Consider the following 17,210-nt stretch of genomic DNA (forward strand, 5'->3'; position numbering starts at 1 on the left):
CATACATAATATAACTTCAGACACCAGGGATTAAAAAAGTCTCCTCCAGCAGAGAGCTCAAAATTTACTTGCTGGAAGGGAGGAAAGAGAAAGAGAGGGCATTTGAATAACTGCATTGTGACAAGATAACTTACACGATGTAGAGAAAGCCAAGATACCATAGTAGCAACACAGTAGCTGACTGGTTTTGGAAGGAGAATTGGAAGACTTAATAGAAGAGGCCATCAGGTTGGTACTGATGGTTGTGATCACATACCAGGCAGAGGAGACCCTTGTCTTTCTGTGTTATTATATCAATATTCTCATGGTATGAATGAGTACCTGAATTCTGGGAATGAGAAGTAGTCCCAAGCAGTTAGGGCAGACTGTTTATTGAGCACTGGCTAGAGATAAGTTTAGAAAGACTTCCTTAGATATTACGAAGTACTTTATATGCCCTGCTATAGAAATTTAATTTCATCTTCCAAGCGCTGTGGATACACCAACTACGTTATTACATGTATATATTTTTTTTCATTTTTGCAATGAAGAAAAAAACAGAAAATCACTCACCATAAAACTTCAAATACTATATTTAAGTAGCACCTATGGATGCATTATGTAATATCTTCTCATTTTTCACCATTATAATTACTGACACAATAATGTATTAATAATATTGACAATATCTGTTGGAAAAATTAAAATGAAATGGATTTGTTCAGTCATAAGTTAAGTACGTCTTCAAGATTTTTAAATTTTCTGTCAAGTTACCTTCAAGAAATGCTTCATCATTTGTATTACCACTAGTAAGGCATGAAAATGCCAGTATCCTCCAGCACAGTTTGTTACAATAATTTTTAACTTTTTAAGACTAAAATAGTCTATGATTGTTTTCTTTTCCATTTTTGATTTCCAGAATGATTGAATAATTTTGCACACACATTTCTTTTGTTAGCCGTTGCAATATCATATATATCTCTCCTATGTGTGTGTATAAGATGTATATTATTTTTCTACCTTTTCATAAACATTTTAAGACAACTTTGTATATCAAAGTTAGAAATTTTTAAGCTCCATATATGTAGCTAACATTTGCAATTTGTAATCTGCTCTTTAAATTCAATTTATTTTTGGAGTTTTTGAAATACAAAATTTTTTAAATATAATGTATTCAAATTCTTAGAGTTTTAAAATTTGTTTTCTTAGAAATAACTTGCATATCAAATATTTACACATGTACTCATGTCATCTCTGTTTTTATGCAAGTTTTCACATTTAATTTTCTATCTTATAACATCTTTTTATCCATTTATTAGAAATATTGAAAGCTTAAATTCTATCTTTGATTGTCCTTTGGTGCAACAGTAAGCATTTATATGTAGTTTTTTCCTGAACGTTTGTAATCATTTTTGGCAAATAAAAGTGGAATTTCTAGGTCACAGGTGCTATATTGTATTTTAGTAGACAGTGACAAATCATTTTCCAAACAACTGTACAAATTTACACTCTCTGGGTAATTATATTTATGGTTGTTTTTCAAGTTTTAAAAACTTATTTAAATATAATGGCAAATAATAGTAATCATCTTGGAATATGTATAACAACATTTTAGTTGACATTATGACTTTCCTTAGCAGTACCCCATACTCTTGAAATTACACTTAGACTTCATTACTGCAGTCAGTTTTTGAGAATCCAATGAGCCAGTTCAACTTTTTTATGAAAATTGTAAGAGAAACATTCAATACACTGACCTCTCTAGGATTATGTGTGTCATCTTGTTCCTAGAGTCGGTCTATCCATATATTGTTTCTTCTGCCATCCTCTGCCACTTCTCTACATGCAAGTTCATCTTATCTCCAACACTCTTGTTTACTGCCATTTCCTAATTGTTGCTCTCCAGCAATCCCTATTTTTTTTTCTACTTGCTCCTTTGAAATTCTTTGAATTCTTTCTCCACTGTGAAATGCCTATATAAGCATTACTTTCACAAAGTACTCTGTACCACCTTGTTCTTCTGTCTTATGTTAAACTTGGTTCTCTTTATGAATACCTTCTCCCTTGTTAAACTTTCAAATAAATACTGTTCATTCTTGTAAACAGAGTGATCCTAGAGTCTAGTTAAATATTTGCTGCTTTTCTATTCTGTCTTTCAAATGACTACTGTTCTATTCTTATTCAAAAGTCATGCTATCTCATTCTTCCTCTTTCTGAACTCATAATTTCTGTCATCTCAGAATCCCACCATCTTTTCTGGTCTCCTTTATTTCACATTATTTCCTGTTCAACCAGAGAATTACCTATATTTCCTCTGTTTTGCTGTCACTTTTACGAACAACAGTGCCATCATTATTTTTTCCTTCTGATACACAGATACAATAAATCTTGAGTTTGGATTAACTGAAATACCTGGTTTCTTCACTGCTATACTCTAACTTCTGAGAAGCTCCATGAAAAATTACATAAATCAAAAGTTTCAGACTATTAAAATTTCTGATCTGTAAACTCAGTATAGGGTGATGTTCCTTTTACGTATTCAGGACAAATTCACTTCTTTACACTATACGGCATCTTCAGTGTCTTCTCACTTTTTTTTAACCAACAAGCCAACGAGTGCCCTATGCACACAATTAAAGGAGAAAATTGAGACTATTAAGCATTAATTCACCTATCTTTCTGTTTCATAACTGCCAACTGATTTACAATCACTGATTGCTCCATTATCTGGCTCTTGGCAGATAATTTCACATAAATTTCATGTGGGCTTTTGATTCATTAGCTTGCATTCTCCCACTTTTTTTCTGCTTGTAGTATATTACAGGAAAAGACCTCTAAAATTAGCAAACTCTGATCTTATATAGGGCTACTGATGACCTGCTCAAACAACCTCCCCTCAAGAGAAATATGTAGAGAGAGGAGAGGGAGAAAAAAAGGACATTATCTTTACTCTGAAATGTAAGCAAATGCTTCCAGGGAGAGGGGCAGGTATCTCTAGATTTATTATCCTAGAAAAATGCAAATCTACTTCAGGGACAGGAAGGAAATGTCTTTATCCTTACTACCCAGGACCAGGGAGGGACATAGGTCTTAAACATTACTACCCTGGAATTTTCCCTACACAAGCATTCTTAACTGTAGGTGCCTTGCTCGGAGGACCTGGACCAAGCAGAATGTGAGATAAGCACGGAAAATCATGTCTCAACAAGAGTCATACTTTTCAATCCTTAGGCAAATATTCTTTAATTGTCACTCTTCTTCATAACATTTTCCTATATAAACAATTTAAAATTTATGGATTAATTTCAATTAAAAATTTCCTTAGAGTTTCCTTAGATGTCATACTTAAAGCAGTCTTACCCACTGCTATGTAATAAGCTCTCTCATTTTCATTTGATAATATGGTTTCACTTGTTTATTTACTTATTCATTTATGTATTTTAACTTTATAATGCTTATTTTATCTGAAATTAATTTTGGTGTTAAGCTGATATTACAAATGGCTAATTGATTGTGTCTCTACAGTTATTTGAATATTCTATCATTTTCTCACTAGTTGAAATTCTACAAGTCTCATAAAATAATGGAGCACACAAAAATAGACACACACGTACATATTTCTGGCAGATTGTAAAGTTTATTTTCTGCTTCACTAATCCATCTGACTATCCTTTGGAATGGCTTTACCTTTTACTATATTTTAATATTTGGTAGTGTTTAAATTGATTTTGTTTAAATATTGAAAAGATAGATGATATTTATACGAAGTGTTTATATTTATGCATGTCATACCAAAAAGAGAGATTTCATAAATGGAATATGATCCTTGAAAAGTCAGTAAGATTTGGATCCAGAACACAGGTGGAAGAATTAGTTTTATTAGACACAATATGCCTTTTTCCATTAATAAGTAAAAAAGAATAAAAGTAGACAAAAGTGCTAAATTTTCAGTTTGTTGTTTGGATTTTGAAGAATGTTTTTGCTGATGGATTCTGCATTACGTAAGGTTGCTATTTTTACAAGTACTGATCAACTCGATTTTCCCCACTCTTCTGAATTCTGGATGATTTCTAAAGCCTTCCAGTAAATTATTTTTATGCAATGTCACTTTTGATCTTTATTTTTATTGCTGATTTAGTTCTATAATGACATTTAAATTTTCATTAACTCTTTTAAAGTTGTAAATTGTTGTGTAAAATAATTATATTACTTACTTTTGCCTACCTGGGATCCCATTTCAATTTTCCTCTAGGAAACTACCCTTATTTCATTGCTTATAGTTTTAACTTGAGGATCAAATAATGCTCCCCACTTTTTTCAGTCTAAAGCAATCAATGTCTCTTATAAGAATTTGACTTTGGTTAGAAGAACACAATGAAGAAATAGTCCATTAATTACAACATCCCAGGAACTACACTAGTTTTTATTATTTCTGAGACAGAATTCTTTAGTTTTTTTCTTTCATTGTGTGAGCTTCCCTATAGATTTATTGAATTTCTTTTATTGTATACATGTTACCCAATGACAATTGGTATTGTCTGCAATCACTATATAGAAAACAATATAGAATGGATAAACCCAAATGATGGGAACAAGTTTTAATTTGTTCTTGAGCTGAGATGGGACAATATACAGTGGCAATCTCATTGATTTTCTGGAATGTGAAAGTAACAATCCATGGTAGCTAATTAAATCAGCCCCTATAGAACTCTGCCTACTATAGGGAAAAGCTTTGTGTGATTGAATAGCCAGACTTAGACTGATTTGAAGAGAATGAAGAATTATGTAATCATGGGGGAAAATTGTATGCTGATTAAATAAGAGAACAGAATAATCAGATCTGTAAATTCTCACTCTAATCACAGAAACTTTATCATTGTGATAAAAGAATATTACACTTTTTGTAGTTACAGGATTGAAGTCACTGAAAGGAAAAGTGATTGCTAGATTTTTGATTTGATGAATTAGATCATCAATTGAATTAATATTCCTTATAGCATTTGGACATGAAAGTTAAAGAAATCCAAATAATTATAATGAAAATATATGTGCAGATTCAGGAAGTACAGTAATGAATTAATATAAAAGATTTGATTGAGTAGCCTGAACTCATGAGTTCATTTCCAAGTAATTCCTATCCAACTTATTTTATTTTATGCTAGAGTAGAAAAGAAATATATATTTTTAAATGTTTGAAACACATCAAAGTCTTACTGTTATCATGGTGTGGTGGCTGTAATTACATGTCGTCAGGACAGCAGACAGGTGTTTCCCATGAGTCACTTGCCATGTTACCCCATCACACACGTAAGCATTTTTTAACTTGGTTGTGTTCTCCATTTGACTGTAAGCTCCTTGGGTGGGGGAGGGAGAATTGTACCCACCTCCTACCAAGAGTACCTAGTTTACAGCACATAGGGGCACTCAGTAAATATTTATTGAATGAATGAAGTGTTGCATAGCTGAAAACCTCAAGAAAGAGGCACATGCCAGGGCACACAGAGACAGGGCACAAAGATGTCACAGGAAATTTAAGATGATACAGAAGCTTCTCCCCAGGGCAAGTCTTTCACAGGTTGTCTATTGGGATTGTTCACCTGCTAGAAGCCATGGGGTCGGTAGGTCATTTGTCATCAAAACTGTAGGATAAATAATAGTATCCTCCTGTGCTTCCAACTTTGCTTTTATGAGCATCCTTGCAATGTGCCTTGGGCTGGGCAGAGAAAAATATGGCAGAGAAAAATATAAAATTGCCATTCAGTGGCATCTCAACATCTGCTAGTGCACAATAGTATTTCTTTTATTTTTAAGAACTAAATTCAGCGAACTACTAGTGGAAGGAAGAGAGTGTTGATTTAACTCCTTCCTCTGATTTTCCTCTTTTGGGTTTGTGTTCTGTCCTGTTGATTTACTCTAGTAATAGTTTGTAGAACAATGGACAATAGCTGTCTGCATCTTCTTCCCACCTGTTGGTGGTAGTTACACCTCTGCATAATACTGATGACCTGTCAGTTTCATCTGTGCTACTGACATACAAACGCTGGCAATATAGTGGGGGGTGCATTTGCTGGGTTTTGTGGGAACTCTTCAAACACTCCTTGCCCATGCAGACACCTGGTGTGAGGGATGAAGGCAAGCTTCTTCTTTCCCATCCAAAGCAACCCCAGACTCTGATCCACCTCATGCAACAGGCTCTTAGCTACAGTGTTTTTCCCCTCGTGTGGATGATCCCTTTGAAAAATTGAAAAGGCATTTTAAGATCTGGATGCCTCCCATCCAGATGCCTCCATTTGAACTCATGAAATTTTTCTACGTCAAATGGCAAAAATATTCCTTGTTGCCATACATAAATTTTTCTACTTTATTCTCTATAAGTTCTGCTGTTTATATGGCCTAGAGATATTCAGATAAGTGACAAATTATAAACTGTAAGTTAGGGGGAGGGCAGAAGAGGGAAGGAAAAGATTCTGATTCCCTGGCAAGATATTTCGCTCTTTATATAAACAAGGGAGTGAGTGAAGATGGTGGGAAGGCATTCAGTTTCTCCTGGAATGCCACTGATTGCAAATCCTCCACTGGGTTTGCTTATAGTCTTTCAAATTAGAAAGTGAGGCATATCCTGCTTTTCACGTTTTAGCTGTGAGCTAACTACATACTTGTTCTGTATTACCCTTTAACAAGAAAATTTGGGAGGGTTACAAAGTAAGAAAAGCAACTCTATGTCTCAAGTTTTTTAACACAAGTAAACACTTCCACCACCAAATTGCAAAAGTAAACAAAATCTGAATCACCATAGTCTAAAGTAAAATGTAGAGTTAAAATGAAGAATGAGTTTTCACTCACAAAAAGTAGCAGAAACTTATTAATGTATTTTAACATCTTGAGGACACTTTTTCATAATGATTTTGAGGATATTGACTAAAGCAACCAAACATGTTAGATTAGACTGAATTTACCTGTATAGGTACATTTACTAGAAATCCTGTGGTTCTTTATTTATTTTAATTAAAGTAGATTTACAATATTATGTTAGTTTCAGGTGTACAAAATAGTGATTCAATATTTTTATAAATTTACTATATTTAAAGTTATTATAAAATATTGGCTTTTCCCCCATGCTGTAAAATATATCCTAGTAGCTTATTTATTTTATGCATATTATTTTGTACCTCTTAATCCTTTACCCTATCTTCCCCTTACCCCCCTCTCTCTCATTACTGGTAACCATTAGTTTGTTCTCCACATCTGTGAGTCTGTTTCTGTTTTATTACATATATATTCATTTGTTTTATTTTTTAGATTCCACTTATATGTGATAACATAGAGTATTTGTCTTTCTCTATTTGACATTTCACAAAGCATAATACTCTCTAAGTCCATCCATGTTGTTGCAAATGGCAGAATTTCATTCATTTATTGGCTGAGTAATATTCCATTGTATGTGTTTGTGTGTGTGTGTGTACACATATATGTGATATATATAATCAAATTTTCTTTATCCATTCGTCTGTTGATGGACATTTAGGTTGCATCTGTATCTTGGCTGTTATAAATAATGCTTCAGTGAACATAGTGGTGCATGTATATTTCTGAATTAGTGTTTTCATTCTCTTCAGATATGTACCCAGAGTGGAATTACTGGATTATATGGTAGTTCTATTTTTAGTTTTTTGGGGAATTCCATACTGTTTTTGATAATGGCTGCACCAATCTACATTCCCATCAACAGTGCACAAGTGTTCCCTTTTTTCCACATCCTCACCAACATTTGTTATTTGTGGTCTTTTTGATGGTAGCCATTCTAACTGGTGTGAGGTGATATCTCATTGTAGTTTTGATTTTCATTTCCCTGATGATACATGATGTTGAGCAGGTTTTCATGTGTCTGTTGCTCATCTGTATGTCTTCTTTGGAAGAATGTCTATTCAGGTCTTCTGTCCACTTTTAATAGAGTTGTTTGTTTATTGATATTGGGTTGTATGAGCTGTTTATAAATTTTGAATATTAACCCCTTATCAGTCATATCATTTGCAAATATTTTCTCCCATTCAGTAGGTTGTCTTTTCATTTCCCCAGTGATTTCCTTTGCTGTGAAAAAGCTTTTAAGATTAATTAGGTCTCATTTGTTTATTTTTGCTTTTGTTTCATCTGCCTGAGGAGACAGTGCCAAAAAAATATTTCTATAGCTTATGTAAAAGAGTGTTCTGTCTATATTTTCTTCTAGGAGTTTTAGGGTTTCCAGTCTTACATTTGGGTCTTAAATCCATTTTTGAGTTTTTGTATTTAGTGTGAGAAAATGTTCCAATTTCATTCTTTTACAGGTAGCTCTCCAGTTTTCCCAGCACCATTTATTGAGACAGTCATTTCCCCATTATATATTTTGGTTTCTTTGTCAAATAGGTTAATTGACCATATATGACTGGGTTTATTTCTGGGTGCTCTATTTTGTTCCACTGATCTATGTGTCTGTTTTTGTGCCAGTACCATACTGCTTTGATTACCATAGTTTAAGGCATGTGATACCTCAAGCTCTGTTCAGTTTTCTCAAGACTGCTTTGACTACTTGGGGTATTTTGTGTTTCCATATACATATTAGAACTATTTGTTCTAGCTATGTGAAAAACATCATGGGTATTTTGACAGGGATTGCATCAAATCTGTAGGCTGTTTTGGGTAGTATGGACATTTTAACAATATTAATTCTTCCAATCCATGAACATGGAATTTCTCTCCATTTCTTTGTCTCATCTTCAATTTTCTTCATCGATGTTTTATAGTTTTCACAGTATAGGTCTTTTACCTCCTTGGTTAAATTTATTCCTAGGTATTTTATTCTTTTTGATGGTATTTTAAACAAGATTGTTTTCTTGCTTTCTCTTTCTGACAATTCACTATTAGTGTATAGAAAAACAACAGATTTCTGTATATTAATCATGTGTCCTCCAACTTTACTGAATTCATTTATTTGTTATAATAGTATTTTGATGGAGACTTTAGGATTTTCCGTACATAGTGTCATGTGATCTGCAAATAGTAACAGCTTTATTTCTTTCCTTTCAATCTGGATGTTTCTATTTGTATGTGTGTGTGTGTGCTTGATTTCTCGCTAGGTCTTCTCTTACTATGTTAAATAGAAATGGTGAGAATGGTCATCTTTTTCTTTTTCCTGATTTTAGATGAAAAGCTTTTTGCTTTTCAACATAGAGTATGATGTTAGCTGTGGGTTTGTAATAAATGGCCTTTATTATGTTAAGATATGTTCCCTATATATCCACTGTGATGAGAGTTTTTATCATGAATTGGTGTTGAGTTTTGTGAAATGCTTTCTGTGAGTCTATTGAGATGATCATGTGGTTTTTGTCTTTCCATTTGTTAATGAGGTGTATCACATTGATTGATTTGCAATTATTGAACCATCTTTATGTCCCTGGAATAAATCACAATTGATCATGGGTATGATTCTTTTTATATAATGTTGAATTGGATTTGCTAATATTTTGTTGAGGAGTTATGCATCTATATTTGTCAGAGATCTTGGCCTGTAATTTTCTTTCATTGTAGTGTCTTTGCCTGGTTTTGGTATCAGGGTAATGGTGGTCTTGTAGAATGTATTTGGGAGTATTCCCTTCTTTTCAATTATTTGGAATAGTTTGAGAAAGATGGATATTTATATGTCTGGTAGAATTCTCCTGTGAAGCTGTCTGGTCCTGGACTTTTGTTTTCTGGGAGTTTTTCAATTACTGATTCAACTTCACTACTAGTGATTGGTCTGCTCAGATTAACTTTTTCTTCTTGATTCAACCTTGGAAGATTGTATGTTTTTAAGAATTTATACATTTCTTCTAGGTTTTCCAATTTGCTGGCTTATAACTCTTCATAGTATTATCTTATGAGTTTTTGTATCTTTGTGTTATTGGTTGTAATTTTTTTCTCTTTCATTTCTTATTTTGTTTATTTGTGCCCTCTCTCTTTTTTTCTTGATAGCCTGGCTTATCAGTTTTATTTATCTTGCCAAAAAATCAGCCCTTGATTTCATTGATCTTTTCTATTGATATTTTTGTCTCTTTTATTTCCCCTATGATCTTTATTATTTTCTTACCCCTGCTGACTTTGGGCTTTGTTTGTTCTTCTTTTTCTAATTCTTTTAGATGGTGTGTTACGTTGTCTATTTGAGATTTTTCAATTTTCTTGAGGTCGGTCTTTATTGCTATAAACTTCCCTCCTAGAACTTCTTTTACTGCGTCCCTTAGAGTTTTTGTTTTTATTCATTTGTCTCAAGTTATTTTCTAATTTCCTGTTTGATTTCTTCATTTACCAACTGAGTATTTAGTAGCACGTTTTTTAGTCTCCACATGTCTGTGCTTTTCCTATTTTTCTTCCTGTAATTGATTTCTAGTTTCATATCATTATGGTTGGAAAAAATGCTTGATATAATTTGTATCCTTTTAAATTTATTGAGACTTGTTTTATGGCTTAGCATGTGACCTATCCTGGAGAATGTTCCATGTGCACTTGAAAATAATAGGTATTCTGCTGTTTTTAGATAGAATGTCCTGTAGATATTTATGAAGTCCAGGTGGTGTAGTGTGTCACTTAAGGTCAGTGTTGCCTTATTGGTTTTCTGTCTGGATGATGTGTCCATTGAAATGGGGTATTAAAGTTCCCTACTATTATTGTATTATTGTCAGTTTCCCTTTATGACTGTTAATATTTGCTTTATGTATTTACATGTTCCTATATTATATGCAAATGGGTTAACCTATAGAGGTTGTAGCATCTTCCTGTACTGATCCCTTTATCATTATTTAATGCCCTTCTTTGTTTTTTGTTATAGGTTTTGTTTTAAAGTCTACTTTGTATGATACAAGTATTGCTACACTAACTTTATTTTTGTTTCCATTTGCATGAAATATATTTCCATTCCCTTATATTCAGTTTGTGTGTGTCTTTAGCTCTGATGTGAGTCTCTTGTAGGCAACATATAATTTTTGTTTTTATCCAATCAGCTACCTTATGACTTTTCATTGGATTATTTAATTTAAAGTGATTACTGATAGGTATGTCCTCATTGCCATTTTGTTACTTGTTTTCTGGTTGTTTTTGTAATTCTTCTTTGTCCTTTTCTTCTTTTTTTAGTCTCTTCCCTGTGGTTTGATTATTTTCTTATTTTTAATTCTTTGTTAAAATTCTCACTGTGTTCATTTATTCTTTTCCCAAGTTCAGGTAATGTTCTTATTACTAATGCTTTGAACTCTGCATCTGGTAAATTCTTTATCTCTGTTTTTTTCAGGGATATTTTTGGAGTTTTTTTTGCTCTTTCATCTGAAACAAATTCCTGTTTCCTTTCATTTTGTTTAACTTTCTCTGTTTCTATGAAATTAGGTGAAACAGTTAACTACCCCAGACTTGAAGGTGTGTCCTTGCATGGGAGCATCCTTATGCAGTCTTCATGTGCCCATTGGCTTTGGTGGGAGAGCTAGATCTGTAGTAGTGAGCATGGGTCACATCTTTCCCTGGGATGTGCTGGCAGCTATCACCTTGGTGGGAGGTGGGGCTGAAGTTGGGGAGGCTAGAGCCAGAACCAGGTGTGAACAGGGGCTTCTCTTCTGCTCAATCACTGTCAGTGCCCTATCAGGGGTGGGATTGGGGCTCAAGGTGCTGGAGCAGAAATCCTGAGGGTTAGGCCAGAGCTTGTTACACTCCCTCTAAGTGCATGCTCTCCCTCTGGCAATGGCACCTGCACCCTAGTGGACAGCCACACTGGGGCAAGAGGGGCTAGAGCAGGCACCTGGTGTGGACTGGGGCGTGCACTGGGACAGTCTGAGCAAGCCAGTCAGAGCCCCAGGCTGCTCCCTATCAGCTGCCTTCACATGAGCACTGCCAACGGCTGCCTTCACCCTGTTCAGAGGCAGGTCGGGTCCGAGGCTCTGTTCTTTCTAAGTGTGCACTCTCCCCTTGGCAACAGCAGCCTTTGCTCTAGTGGAGAGTTGTGCCAGAGCAAGAGAGGCTGGGGTGTATGCTGAAGCAGGTGTGGTAAACCAGAAAGAGCCCCAGGTTTTTTCAATATGCTTCCTTTGCCTTCTTCCCGGAGGTAAGACAAGTTTGTGTGTCCTCTCTTCATGAGCAGAGTCCCACTTGCTTACAGCCCTCCTGTCAGTCCCACTGTTTTTCAAAACCACCTAATGGAGCTCTTTTTCCTGGTGTTGGACTGCAGAGCCGAGATGCCCAATATGTGGCTTGAACCCCTCACTTCCCAGAGAAGATCCCCACTCCTGTAATATCCCCTCCCTCTTCTGTGTCTCTGCAAGGAGTGTGAGTCCTGACCCAATCGTTTCTCCCTACTTCCTACCAGACTCTGTGTGGATCTTTCTTTACAGCCTTGGTTGTAAAACAACCTTTCTGCCAGTCTCCAGATTGTTTTTAGTGAGAGTTGCTCCACATCTAGATGTGTTTTTGAGATGTTTGTGTGGGAAAGGGTGCTCAGGGTCCTCTTACTCCACCATCTTGAGCTCCCTCCCTTTTGTGGTTCTTTAGATGACTCAGTTTTCTAGTGTAAACCTGTATACAAATTCATTGACTAAATAACATTGAACAGACAGAAATCACATGGTAATTGAATATATTGGGATTCAAATTCCAGATTCAGAGAGACTGTGAAATGTTGGATATATTTTAGTACATTAATTGAAAATATTGCCTGATAATATTCTCTGAGAGGTATTAGAATGAATTTTTTTCACCGAGACCTTTAGGACAAGATCTGCGAGAGAAGCACAGGTTTCAAAAAAAGCACCCATGAACTATATAGCAAGGAGTTTCAGTTGAAATGGGCTCTCTGATTTTAGTGTGGCTGGATGGATCACAAACATCAGAGTTCAGGGATAAGAAACATAGACATGTTTGAAAAGAAGCACAGCTGATGTGACTAATATGTGGCAGCAAGAATAGCACAGTCATCCAATCTCCAAGAACAGCCTAAGCTTGGAAATCTCTGAGAGAATTCAATTAATCATGGATCCATAGGAAAGAAGTTATTAGGCCACCCTGTAAGGAACTATTTGGTTTATAAATCAAAGTAACTTTTATTATTAGGAGTATTTTTATATTTTATTATATAATATACTTAACCAAAGCCTGACTTGATACATTACATTACAGAGTCACAATACTTCCCTAAATTCATGTATCTGAGTCATAGCTTATTTCCAAATCCTGAAATGAAGAGCAATCCCTGCTCAAAAGCCACATGTTCATATTGTGATCTTTTCTTCAAAACTTGTCCAAAAGGACCAATGATCTTGTATTTATTACCTGCCTAATTAAGCTTTGGGGAAAGGAAAAATATACAGAATCGTTGAGAATTATTGGACACTGGGTCTAATCTAGCATTAATCTTTGGGTATCTAGAACTACACTGTGGCCTGCTGGTTTGAGTGGAGCTTATGAGTCCCAAGAGATAAGTGGAATTTACAGGGATGTTGTATTGTAGGACCAGGTGAACCCAAATCTCCATGTTAGCCACTTTTCCTTATCCTAAATTCATAGATAAAATGAATATACTCTAAATTGGCAAAAACTTTAACATGTTTTCTGATCTATGGATAAGATTTATATTTATGACATGCGTTAAATGGTAGTGATGGTACGCTTCTTTTAAAAAAAATAGTTAACTGATAGCCATATCTCATTCTTAAAAGAATTGCTCAGATATTCAACCATCAGAGCAACCTGAAAGATTGATTGCTATCATGCCCCTTTTCAGTCCTGTAGTATTCAATATATAGATCCAACAGAAAAGTCTGACAGTTTGGGGAAAATGACATGTGTTTACCATAAGCTTAATTAAGTTTTGACCTTAATTGAAGTGTGTGTTAGAGAAAATAATATATTTCATCAAATTTTTTTGCTTTCCCCTTGAACATATAGGAAGATTGCTTTGCCCTATCTCCTTTGTATCCAGGATGGACTGTGTGGCCACCTGTGGGAAGATATGAAGCATAATATATTTAGGCCTGAATGTAAAATAGTCATTACAATCTCTTATATCTTTCTCTCTGCTTGCAGGGCTAGAGTAAAGTACTCCAGAATGGTGAGGTCACATGATGGAAGAACTTCAGATTCCTGAGTACATCAACTGGAATATAGCCACCCAGAAAATCCACTAAACCAGGATCATCTGCATCAAATTATGTGTGAGCAAGAAATAAATCTTCACCATGTAAAGTCACTGGGATTTGAGGATGTTTGTTAAATTAGATTATGTTGACACACGTAGAGCCACTTCTCAGTTCCTTATTATGGTTACTTAGGTCATCACCTAATGACATTTTTTCTGCTATTAATTTTTCACTCTACTCATATTGAAAACAGCAAATATTAAATGTTTATAGATTCTCAGGAGGGATATTTCCATCTTGCCTCAGAGGGTCATCAGCTCTCTGGTTTGTTATGTATAATGTAAGCATCAAAGAAGTTGGCCATCTTACAATTTTAATAGGACATCACAGTAGCCCATGTGATTGATGAAATCATGCTGATGGTTCCTAGAGATTGGGAAATAATTGCTACCTTATATGGCTTGGTAAGACACAGAGCTTTCAAGAGATGGGGAATAAACCACACACACACACACACACACACACACACACACACACACACACACACACAAACTCTAAAACTTGCTACCTAAGTGGGGTTTCTCATACTTCAGTGATGTGGAATTTCAATAAAGTGCCACTGAATTTAAGGGAAAAATTAAAAATTTCTACAGTCTTGGACCAAAATTATTATTTTTAGCACACTTAATGGAGTCCTTAGATATTGTAGAAAGCACATACATATTTTTGCTCTCTTGTTTTACCTTACTTACAGTCAAATAAAAATATAATAACTTTAAGTGCAGCCTAACTTGAGGGAAGACTCACTGGCTGCTTTTGACTGCAGGTCTTGTGGATTTGCCTCTTGACCTTTTAGGACCAGGAATCATGGTTAGGAGAACCCAAATCAGAGGACATTCTCATCATCTGTGTGCTTTCTTTAACTAAAGCTTCCTTTCTTTTTCTCCATGCCATCAATTCTGCTTCAGTTGGCCTGCTATGGTGAAAGCATCTCAGTTTATTGTACCAGTGTTTTCACAGTCCAAGCTTCACCAGCAGAATTTATATTTCTCAATGTGAGTCTATGTTACAGCTATAGAGAAAATATAGGGAAAACTAGCACATGTAACATTGCCCCACGATCTCTCTTTTTCTTATTTCCAGTCTCACAATGGTGTCACTGCTTTTCAGGGAATGGGAATCCATATAAAATAGTGCATTTGTGATGCATAGACTATTCCAAAGACCACAGTATGCCCATTAGATTTGAAAATACTAACAAAAATTGTCAAAATTTCCTTGTTTTATTTTTATAGCATGCATATCAGTGTCTATAAAATATCTAGGTTTGAATTTGTTCTATTATTCAGTATCTGCCTTCCCCAAACGGAAAATAAACATACCTTGAACAGGGTCTTGTTTTATCTTTCTCACCATTCTCCTCATTGTTCCTAGAAAAGTGCCTGAGATATGCTAGGAGCCAATTAATATTTCTTGAATGAAGGTTAGTTGGTCTTCTATGTTTCTGGCAGATATTCTTCAAATTTGGTTGCATGTGAAGAAGTATTCTGTAATTTAAATGCTATTCAGTAATTTTCCTTAAATTTTTATCTTTCTTATTTTTCTTTCTTCCTTCCCTCCTCTTTACTCTTTCCTTCAGCTCTCTCCTGTATATCAGGGGTCCCCAACCCACAGGCTATGGACCAGTACTGGTCCTCGGCCTGTTAGGAACTGGGCCACACAGCAGGAGATGAGCGGCAGGTGAGCAAGCAAAGCTTCATCTACCGCTCCCCATTGCTCCCTATCTCTCTCGCATTACCATCTGAACTGTCCCCCACATAGCTTGCATTACTGCCCGAACCATTCCCCTCCCCCATCCGTGGAAAAATTGTCTTCACTAAACTGGTCCCTGGTGCCAAAAATGTTGGGGACCGTTGCTGTATATCCATTACTGATGTGAAACTGTTGCTCACCTATAGAGTATTCTAAACAGCATCCATTCTAATCGATCATTACCCAAGATGTACCAGTTGTTAAATAATTCTTACATTCTTCCCATGCATATCCAAACACTTTAACCACATATTCACAACATGGAGATTTGCACAAGCAGCTCAAAATTAGCTTACTCTAAAGAACTTATCATATTTGTCCCAGTGATCTTATTTGGCTTATATTCTCAAATAATAGCACCACAGAAATCCCCTCTTTCCAACTCCTTCACACCAAAACAAGTGTGAAATCTATTCTCTTAAAACACTTCTGTGATTGCCCCCTACCCATTTCTTTCCAATTAGTTTAAGCACCGATTCCTCCCTACCTGAAATATTGCAATACAATTCTGACTAGTTTCCCTGCTCACTGTCATGCAGACCTCTAAACAACCATTTCTCAGTTGAATTTTTCAGAACTATCGTCCTAGGAAATGGCCTAAAAACTACACCTCTGAGTATTAAAGACTCTGAGATGAAGTGCAGTGAAGAATACCTATAGAATAGTACTAAAGAATAAACAACATATAGCACAGTATATGTGCTCAATATATTTGTGGAATTGAAAATTGAATCCAATTATTAGATACATATTATGAAAATATTAAAGTTCTTAAATATTGTTTTCTAATCTTTCAAATCAGCTTGTAATGTGTAGAACTGCATTTGCAGAAACTTAACAAAGAATAAAGTAACGGAAGAGCTGGATTACTTCTTTCATGTAAAATGCCATTCTAGAAGTAGATACTTTGAAGTTTGATGCAGCTGGGTCATTATAAGCACAAGCTTCTTCTAGTTCCTGCTCTTCTATCTAAAAATGTGTGACATCTCATTTTTGATGAGATCTTGTTGCATCTCATCCATTTCCCAGGCAGAAAAATTCAGAGAAAATAAAGTGTAAAAAGATAATCATTTACATCAGGAAAACAATAGCCTTCTTGGATGCCTCATGTACTAAACTCTGCTTGCTTCTCACTGGCCAGATCTAGGACACATAGCTACACCCAGTGTCAAAGAATCAAGGAAAATAGTATTTTATTAAAGGTACATGTGAATATTTTGCACTAAATTTATGGTTCTGTTAGTAAGTTAGAAGAGAATAGACATATGTGAGTACATCAGCTTTTATTAATAAATAAACCCA

This window comes from Balaenoptera physalus (assembly GCF_965194825.1).
Source record: "Balaenoptera physalus genome assembly, chromosome: 9".
NCBI classification, from domain to species: Eukaryota; Metazoa; Chordata; class Mammalia; order Artiodactyla; family Balaenopteridae; genus Balaenoptera; species Balaenoptera physalus.